The sequence below is a fragment of the Mastomys coucha genome, chromosome X (assembly GCF_008632895.1).
Source record: "Mastomys coucha isolate ucsf_1 chromosome X, UCSF_Mcou_1, whole genome shotgun sequence".
NCBI lineage: Eukaryota > Metazoa > Chordata > Mammalia > Rodentia > Muridae > Mastomys > Mastomys coucha.
This window is the reverse complement of record NC_045030.1, coordinates 90,935,047-90,946,141: the sequence shown is the minus strand read 5'-3', so window position 1 is coordinate 90,946,141 and position 11,095 is coordinate 90,935,047. Positions and strand designations below refer to the sequence as shown.

The 11,095-nt window shown below is 33.7% G+C and overlaps 1 protein-coding gene across 3 annotated transcripts in view; it reads right to left on the bottom strand.

Moving 5' to 3' along the window:
- The window catches only part of LOC116093527 (protein PPP4R3C-like), a 121,126-nt gene that overhangs the window by 88,860 nt on the left and 21,171 nt on the right, over nucleotides 1–11,095 (bottom strand). The window lies entirely within an intron of this gene.

The following is an 11,095-nucleotide window of genomic DNA, read 5'->3' as shown; positions in this document are numbered from 1 at the left end:
TAAAAATACTTCAGAACTTATCATATGGTAGGCACACTGGCTGTGGTTGTATCAAATATTTATATTTTATAAAGGCTTATCAACATTTCTTCAAATATTTGATATGTAGTGTAGTCCTTATTCTTATGCATTGCTTCTACATTCCTAGCAGAAAAAAAAAAATACCAATAGCTCACAGTTGCAGTATACACAATGGTCTTCATTAAAATGATTTTGTTTCAGAGCTATGTTAATATTTCCATATTCCATCAAAATATAGCCTAAGGGTACCTGACATATGGACTTCCCTCATAAAATTATATTGAGCAACTATATCCTTGGTAGCATGATATAAAAATCACAGATATGGAAAATCAAGAATCTGCAAGTAAAATTCAGGCCTCAGTAGGATTCATGGTCTGTATATAGTATCAGATACACCACACAAATAGAACATGTCCATCAATAGAACGTTTCAGAATTTCGGTGTGTGAAGAATATTGGGACATTTCCTCCAAAAGAGAAGGACAACTATTGCATGCAGTTGTTTAACAACTAAAGAGAAAATAGGAACAGGGCAGTGGTGGTGCATTCCTTTAATTCCAGCCCTTGGGCGGCAGAGGCAGGTAGATTTCTGAGTTCAAGGCCAGCATGATCTACAGAGTGAATTCCAAGACAACCAGGGCTATGCAGAGAAATCCTGTCTCGAAAAACAAACAAACAACAAACAAAAAACAAAATAAACTAAAGAGAAAATAGTTCTCTTTAGTGTCTGGGTATTTTAATTTTCCCAATTTGGAATACTGCTCTGACTCATTTACTTAATGAGAAGACTGACAGGTTTATGTGGGGGTTGGGTCAGACAACAATTGGTCAGAAAACTGAGTGCATTATGCTCTCATTCATTCCACTTGAGCAATACAAGTCAGTGAACCACATTGCATAATAAATATACATTTTAGAAAATGATGTAATATGCGTTATATTCTACAGCAAGCATAAATAAGATCATAATGTAGATCCCTTTGATTTTAAAGCAAAGCAATTCATAGAAATGACACATCATTTAAATAGCTTTAAATGTTTCTAGATTGTGATTTGGACGAAGTACCTGCAACTGAATTAAATTGCTGGCACTGAAATTAGAGTTGCCTCATGTGAAAAGGATTATATAAGACTCCCAAGTTCATAATCTCAAGTGGGTGTGTTAGGCATATCTCATAAGAAATATGTAGTATAGGAAGGACCAAGCAAGACCAAGATTGCATATCACCCAAAATGAGTACAACCAAAAATCTATGTGGTCATCTGAAGATTCCTATTAATATCTGATAGAAAGTTATCACAAGCTGAGTCCTCAGAGTTTAGATAAGTAAATCAAACTGTGTACATAGATAGTCTTGGCTTTATTTATTTATTTATTTATTTATTTATTTTGTTTCCAAATAAGGTTTCTCTGTGTAGCCCTGGCTGTCCTGGAACTCAATCTATACTCCTGCCTGGCCTTGAATTTAGAGATCTAGCTACCTCTGCCCCTAGAATACTGGGATTAAAAGCATGCTCTATCATGCATGGTGATAAGCTTAGTTTTAAAGAGTTACTTCTTTCTTTATGTGCTTAATGTACTTTATGTGCTTAAGTATATGTATTTGAATCATGTGCATGCAGTTGTCTTAAGAGGTAAAAAAAAGAATGTCCGATTCCCTGGAATTGGAGTTACAGGTGATTATGAGCTATCAGATATAGCAACAGGGAACAGAATCTTGTTACTCTGGAAGAGCAGCAGATTGTGCTCTTAACCCACAAGCTCTCTCTCCAGTAGCTAAATTTGATTTTAGAAACAATGTAAAAATTGACTGTGATTCCATAACAACTTCATACTGGGATAACCTTGAATATTTACAGTAAGGGACACATATCTAACGAGCAGTGATTCAGATGTTTTACCTTATCAACTTACTTGAAAAAAGATGTAGTTTGAGATAAGTGGGTAAAGTAAAAGAAACTTTGAGTGATTCAGTGTATTGCACACAATTCCAAAACAGAAAAAAAAAAAAGACATTGCTATACAGGAACAGAGAAATTGGATGTGGAGAGTATGAATTGCCATGAGAATGAACATAAAATAAATAAATTTGTTTTGAGTGGTTAATGGAGAGCACCTACCATAAAAATACACTCAGATGCTCAAGAGTATACTGAGTGACAAAATCAGCTCATGCCAGCCAGATTCTGACACTGGCCATTTCAGACTTTGGCACAATGTCTGTGAAACAAGCAGACGTCTTGGCTTAAACTAAGGTGTCACAGGAGGTTCATTCAATAAAGCTCAACTAAATATTTTTACTGCCAAACATTAACCATGACAGTTTAAGAGAGTAACATGGATCTCTTTGTAAGTAATGTATTATGGAAACTGTTGGTTTGTTTTGTCTCAGTCCCATGTCCATCTTTTAGTAACTATCTGCTTTGGTGGAAAAATTTATTTCACTTATTTTAAATAAAATATTTAAAAAACAAGGATCCCAGTGCTATGATTTCTTAATAGAAGTTGTTGTAGTCTCATTGAAGAGTTTTTATTTTCTCTTTTTAAAATTCTAGATGTTGTATCATTGATGAGAAAAATGAACTTATGGATATGTAGTCGAAATCGTTCACAGATGTGGCTTGTACAGTGACCAGTGTAGGCTCTGGCAACCCCAGGATCATGGTTCAGATCCATACTCCTGACACATCCTTCTATTTACACAATTTTATCTGATATGGCTACTCTGACCCCCAGATTATAGCTTTTATAACCAGGGACCAACATCTCCAACCAAGATAACAAACATATTTTTTTTCTTTATGGAGACCTGGAAAGCTAGTGACTTCTTAGTAGCCAATCAAACAGAGATTCTCTGCTAACAATGTCTCTAACCCTACAAAGTTTTCTTACATTTTTCACTCACTTTCTTTTCACAGACTGTCATAGTTAGCTGTAATGTTAACTTTACAAATCCTAAGAGTCACCTGAGAATGAAATCTATGAAATGAGGAATTTTCCAGCTAAAACTGGCCTGTAGGCTAGCCCACTACAGGTGACAGCATTCCATGAACAGGCTGTGTCTTAAGATAGTTAGTATATGACAGTTGGTATATGACAGTTAAGAATAAACTTCGAAGAAAGCCAGCAAGCAGCATTCTTCCATTGTTTCTACTTCAAGGTCCTGCTTGAACTCCTGCTTTGACTTCCCTGAATGTCCTTGATTTCCCTGTAACCCCAAGCTGAAACAAATTCTATCCTTCCCTAAGTTGATTTTAGTCAGAGTGTTTTAACACAGCATCAGAAATTAATCTTGTCAACCCAGTATTTATTAAACATTTCACATTTTAATTCATGTTTTTCTCTCAGTCCCAGTACTTCCTACAAAACTGAAATATGTAAGTCTGCCCAGTAATGCTCATATGTTGTTTCTGTGGATCAGCTGATTTTATATTTGTATAGCTATTTTGTCTGGTGCAACATTCAATAAAAATACAAGCTCTTTTAGCTTTACATTAGTAATATCAAATGATAAACTCATTAAAGCTAATATCTCATTATTGTCTGGCTTCAAAAATGATGTATTTCATATAGATTATTTCAAAATTATCATTGTCATTCATGCCAAAAATCTAACAATGCCAGATTGTGAGATGATGAAACTTTTCCTCCCTTGTCCTAAAATTTTAATTAGTGGAGGAATTCTGATGGAAATGCCATAGGAACATGATAAAGAGCAGAAGACTAGAAGTGTGGAATGACCCAAGAAAATCTACAAAGCTTCAAAATCTCAGGTAGTTGATATTTTTCACACATTTTAATGTTAATTTAATCAAGGAGATCACATCATCCCCAGATGCAGCTGTTAGGAGCATACTGTAGGATAGGCCATCTATGTTTTTAATCTGGCAAATGCATTCTTTAAAGGAATTGTATGACAAGTGATAAGATTAGAGAGAGCCTTAACATTCATACTAACTTTACCTTACCTCTGAAACACTTAAACTTCAATAATACCTAAATATACAAATGCTGCATTTCCCCCTGTGGTTAACGGCTTTAAAACATTTTCAAATATCTAAATCAGCAGTATAAAAAAATATAAAAATAGGTTCAAAAATATGTAAGTGTTCTTGACTTATTCAAGTAATGTTAAAGTATTTTTAAATATTAAATTGAAAGGTATACAAAATAAAAAAGACATTCAAAAGTTTAAATGTTTATCTTTCTACTCCAAGGTATCTACTGACTTGAATGCCCAAAATATTAGATATTTTAGTCAGGTTATATTGTTTTCAGGAGCTGATCAAATAACCTTCCATGTAGTGCTTCCCAGTGTCAAAGAAAATAAAATGTGAACATTGAAATGTTTAGTTCTCTAATATTTTAGCCATTAAAAATTCTTTCCAAAGGTTGATTTATACTAGCCATGGCATTTTAATGTTCTAAAATGATATTAAACTAAATGAAAGGAATATAATGTAAGTATTACTATTATAAGTATATGTCTGAATTGGAGACAAATACTATTAAATTTATTGTTCCAGGTTTGATTCTCTGAAGGCAATTTCTTTTACAGTTTAGGAAGCAGGTGTTTGTTAGGTCAGAGAGATAACTTGAACTGTGATTTAGAAAGCTTTGGGGTAATGACTTTCCTAGTGTCTCAGGAAGGGCTGTAATGGCTCTGCTTTTTACTCCTGTTTTGCTCAGTGAGGCACACTGTTGCTTGTCAGAAGAATGTGACCTCAATGAAACAGTTACATGCAGCTGATTGAGACCCTGCAGAAGCCAACACCTGGAGGCTGCTCAATGACCCTCTGCAGAGTTGAACACTGTTCTTCCTTGAAAGTGGATCTGCATGTCATATCTCAGTCTTTATCAGGATCATATTTTATGCCTCATAGAACATTTATTTCTTTACTCCATTTGGGGAAAGATCTAGAAAATTCCAATGGTTACCTTTTGGTTTGGGGAAGCTTAGAAGAGGATCAATAAGGCGATGATAGACCACCACATTTAAATACTCAAAGACAGTTGCTAGCCAGCTTCCTCTTCTAATTTCATTTTGATCAGCACTACAATTTGTTAACACATATACTAGAATGGTTACTCCATAGCTCATAAAGTGTCTGCCCACACTCTCCCTCATAATAGGGCATTATATTTTTTCTCTTTACATCTGGGCAAAGGAATAAGAAGAAGCACTCATGTGCAGCACCTGGATTTCACACTTTCTGTAAGTGCCTATAGCATAAGTAGGGATTGCTTCTCTTGTCAAAGTGACCTGTTTTTTGCTTATGTAACATGTAGTTAATAAAGGGTAATCCTATTGTGTTAGTTGGCAAATTTTGTCCTTTTTTAACAAAAGAGTACCTTCCCAGAGAGAGTTCAGAATTGCAGAATTAGAGAAAACACAATTTCACAGTGCATCAGTAAAGATAATGTGATATAGACAGAATGTGCTGATTTCATTTCTTGGTTCCCAAGGTTTGTTGTTTTTTTTAATACTAGCAAGGAAACTACATGAAAATGTATTTATTTGTATCAAACACAACATCCCAAAGTTTGTGGGCTTATGCCTCAGCATATTCAGTAAGCTGTTCCAATACTATATAGCAATAAATGATTCCTAACTATAAAATATATAATATGACTAATATATCCTATGAACAAGGGTCGAATTTCATGGTACCTTTACTGTTAATAGAGATCTTTTATCTGCAACTACATTGTTTGTAATTACCATTTTCAACTCTATATAAACCCTTGAACAGTGGTGTTGGCTAAAGCCATGCATGCATTAAAAACAAAGCAGTACCAAGACTAAGTATGTGTTATGAAAATAAAACACTTGCCAAGATAGAAAGAGCCCAGTGTAACCCATTTGCTACCAAGTGGTAGGTTGTAGTTCTTAAGAGACAAGAATATATTAATTCTATTGACAGTTTGGGCTATCATTGGCTCCAGTAACAAGAGTAATCTTGGTCAAAAGGTGTCCAGATTTATAACTAAAAGAGGAATAGTTTCTTTTGTAACTGTGGCTGTATTATTCATGTAACTAGTTTTCAGCACTGGGCCATTGATATTGGGACTTATTAATTTAATATGGTCAAGTAAGTAGCTGATTTTTTTCTGTTTATTTTCATGTCTATGAAGGGTGATAACTGTTGTGTGTTAACATATGATTCAACAATTCAGTTTGCACACTTCATGATACCCTTTTTATGTCCATCTGCATAGCTACATGTCAAATTTCACTTTTCCCTAACCCTTTTATCTTTTTCCCTCTGGGCAACTGACCATTCACTAGTCTATAACTCTCTATAACATCTATCTCAATAAAGAGCATAGTTTCAATCCTGATACAAAAAGACTCTTATTGAAATATAAACTAGAGTGTTGTACAAGTAACGGTCACTTTATTGATAGAAGAAATAAACTCTGAAGAAATAAACTCTAGTAGAAGACTGCAACTCTCTATTATATATTATTCAAACATTGGATGCTTTTTTGTTTCCTATGAAAGAATTACAGGTGGACCACTTTAAGCCCCACATATTAGGAGTAATATTATTTGAATTATCTGTTAAAATGTAGAAAATTATAATTCATCTATCATCCACTTTTACTCATATTCATATACAAAGAAATATATGTGTAAATGAATCTTGGTTCAACTTCTTATTCTTAAGCTAGCAATATAGAATTCAACCATGTAATCACAGAAGTGAGTTTAGGGAATGACATTTGTAGAACAGTGATAGTTTGTACACAGTCTGAACAATCTACCAAGCACCTTGCTTGTATCCTCTACTACCTAAGCTCAATGGAACACAGTGCCAATATACAGCCAAAAGGCTGAGGACACAGTAGGATATACCTGTTTAGTTTAACTTGTCATTAAGAGAACAAAATATTCATTCTTTCTATGCCTTGGATTTCTCCTGAAATTTTCTTTTATAAAATAGGCTAAATACATAGATGTAATCTTAATTCACATACTTCTTAATGTCACTGACCACAATAATATATTTGAATGTAGTGGTAATCATTTGCTGAGAACAGCCAGTAGGTTGAAAGCAACCTTACACAATACAAATGAAATTTTTGCAAACAACACTTGATATATCTTGATCACATCTATTTGCGGTGATGTTTCCTATTTATAAGAGCCAGTAAAGTAACTTCTTCCCTTGTAAAATTCTGTTAAAGATTTCTGTAAAGAATACTTCATTCCTTTCCCTGGCTAATTTTATGGCAACTTGACAAAAGCTAGAGTCATCTGAGAGGAGGGGACTTAAACTGAGAAAATGTTTATATAAGATCAGACTATAGGGCATTTTCTGAATTAGTGATGCATGTAGAAGGGCCATCCCTGGGCTCATGGTACTATGTCCTGTTAAGAAAACAGGCTGAGGGATCATGAGGAACATTTAAGTAGCACTCCCCCATGGCCTCTGGATCAGTTTTTTTCTCCTCCTGTCTTAAGCTCATGACCTGACTTCAATGAATGGTAGACAGTTGAGAAGCATAAGATAAAATAAATTCTTTCTTTTTCAGGTTGTGATTAGTCATGGAGATTTATCACAGCCAGAGAAACCCTAAGTCATACTCTTTTTTCTGTGTTGTTCAGTAAATACAGAGCAAAGCCCTTTGTTAGGGACAGACACACAGACTTACAGGAGGGGGAGGGGAAGAACGGGTGTGAGATAAGGAGAGAGAGAGAGAGAGAGAGATGAGTCATAGACATTAGGCACAGTCACAGCAGACATATTATAGATATGCTAGTAACCACAAACCACAGACCAGGAAAGAAACTGAGAATTAAGATTTGGCCTTATTCTTGGTTGAACTAATCCAAGAGAAAGATATTTTATTTTATTCCTTAATGCAATAGCCATGTGATTATATGTTCTCTGAGGTTATCTTTAATCCATTAATTGATGCATAGTACCACCATGGTAGAATTTTAAGGAGTTGTTTTCTTTCATGAGTGTACCATTTTACATTTTTTCTTAACAAAGTAGAATTACAGTATTTTTCAAATCCTCATAAGCATTTGCAATTGTCTCTTTTTATTGTAACTGTGCTAGGGACTTAAAAGTGCATTTTCTTGTAGTTTTCACTCATATTACCCAGTGATTTAAAATGTTATATTTTCATGCAACCAAGCAGTATCCTTTTATCTGATATTTTCTTGAGTATTACAAATCAAGTTACTGTGTTTAATAATGTATTCTTCTAGTATACCTTATTAATCACTACTAGTGAAATTTTAAACAATGTAGTAGTCACCATGTTCCCAACTCTTCTTCCTTACATGACTGCTATAAAACACCATCAAATTGCCTGCTTTCTCAGATCACTCTGAGTACCAAATGTTCCTGGTTAACTTTTCAGATGTAGATTTGATTCATATTTGAGGTTTAAGAAATGTATTAGGATCAGCATGTTTTAATAGAAACAAAAAGGAGAAATCAGGCTGAAAAGCAGGCCCAACAATCTTGTCTAAATTGATAGGGTAATTCTAGAACAACTGCTCATCACTATGTCTGGATTTCAGTTGAAACTCTCAGATACTAAGCCTTTCCCGAGTGTAGACATCAGAAATGTGTTGGCCTCAGAAAGTGAGTGACTTTAATTTAAAGCTACACTGTGCAGTTGAGATAAAACTAGAGACAACTAAGCAGGTATATTCTTTGTACTTGACCTCTCAAAGTAAGACACTGAATTTTACTTCTAGGCAAGCAGAGTACCACACCACTCTACTTTAAACATATGCTATATACTTCAGTACAATGTAGAGGTCTTACAAAAGTTGCAATTTATTACACAGTTTATGATACTTTTAAGTAATATCTAAATATTCATCAATAAGACAATAAATTAAAAATAATTATAAAGTGTTGATAGACAACATATGTAGTTACTTTCTCTTCAGTTATTTATTCATATCCACACAGTTATATTTTTCTATCATCTTGTAGAAATACTAATACAACATGGATTCTTGTAATGAAACATAACATCTCAGAGTCTGAGAGGTTAACCTAGCCTTGAATTTAAAAAAGAAAAAGAAAATTCTATATATTTATTAGACCTGTTAGTTTGTATTCTTAACCTTGGTAAAACTAGATATTGCTTAAAATGACCTTCTTCCATTTGAAAACACTTGTCCCTGGCATTCATTTAATTTTATGCAAAATAAAGGTAATTTTTCCTAGAGTTCACTGCCATTGAAGGGAAAGCATTGACACACTTCTCACATTTTTGTAGGTATTTCTGTTATTTGACCTTTATATAATCTATTCCTATGTTACAAATGCCCTGATCTTTCTAGTCTTGGTTATTTTCTCTTTGATGTAGAATTACCTGAAATAAGATGTAATACAATATACATTTTGAAGAACCAAAATCAATTTAGACAATTTTGCTACAGAGAAAGAAATTTACTATAAAAGAGAAATCATGCTGGAATTCATACATTAAGAGCCATACATACTACCCATTTTCCACTAAATATAAAGTAGTTTTCAAATATATTTATATGGAGGTGAACATCATGAATAACTTATTTTGAGATGCATTAACATGTTGTTTACTAGGCAATGACTCTCTCATACAATATGCATTTGATTTTCTTTACAAGAAGGAGATATTTCTTTTCATTCACTTTAGTAACTTCAGTGTTTAATAGCTTAAATATTTATTTTTCAGAAGAGGGTCCAATGACTGTCTCTTATGCCAAGCAATTTATACTGTCCTGTGCTTTCTACTCTTTGACATCAATGATTGACTGTCTATATTGTCTTAACCAAAATGAATTTAAATAAAAGGGTAAAGAAGTAAATTTTAGCACCAAAACTGAGAGTGAGGACCAGAGCATATGTGTGTGTGTGTGTGTGTGTGTGTGTGTGTGTGTGAGAGAGAGAGAGAGAGAGAGAGAGAGAGAGAGAGAGAGAGAGAGAGAGAGAGAGAGAGAGAGAGAGAGAGAGAGAGAGAGAGAGAGAGAGAGAGAGAGAGAGAATGTATATACTACACAGGACACCTGGGAGTCTTTTTGAAATTTGTACAGAGTCCATATCATTTTTCAGACTGAAAGTGAGAGGACAAGTATTTCTTTAAATTAGTAGTTTTATTACCATGAAAGAAATATCTATTACTGAACTTGCTGCCTCAAAACAGTCTCTGTTTTTAGCTATTTAAAGTACCTTCATATTGTTTCACAGTGATAGTTGATTTTTTTGTTATACTCAAGACATTTAGTATGGTACTATCTCATTTGACAGTTTTGCTTTTATTAACTGTTTTAGGGGCCATATCCTCTTTCCACTTGGCATTGATTTTTGTGAAAAGTGTAACAGATAGATTCAATTTTATATGGTTGTATGACTGTGAGTTACAACATCATGTGTTGAAGGCACTGTCCTTTTCCCCTTGTGCATACTTGACACTCCTGTGGATATCAGTTGATCACAGTGGAGTGCATGTATTTTCAGATTCTTTATTCTTCTCCACTTGTTCACCTGCATTACTTTTAAGCCAGTGTAATACTACTTCCTTTGGAAACAGGACCTCAGTATGTATCTTCCTCTGTCTTAGAACTCAGGATATAAACAGGGATGGCCTTAAGCAGTACTGTCTCGGCCTCTAGATTGCTGAGATTAAAGGTGTAAGTCACTATATCCATTTATTTTTATACTAATCCCGTACTGATTTGATTATGTATTTTAGCTTTGTATTATAGTTTGAAATCAAGAAGTTTGTGCTATAGATTTTATTCTTCTTACACATGATTGCTTTGATATTTTGAGATTTTTGGTTTCATATAAATCGTGACGTTTTGTAAACTATAATAATTTTTTCACATGCATCATATTAAATCTACACATTACTTGGATAGTGTAATTTTTAATCATTTCAGTATTTCTTTCTATTATTGACTTCTTTAACTCAATTAATATTTTCTAATTTATATTAAAGATGTCAAGCTCATTTTCAAAAGGTGACTAATATATATTATTTTTGTTGTCATTTACAATGTTTTCTTTTTTGTTTTTTTTTGTTTTTTTTTATTTTAGATATTTTCTT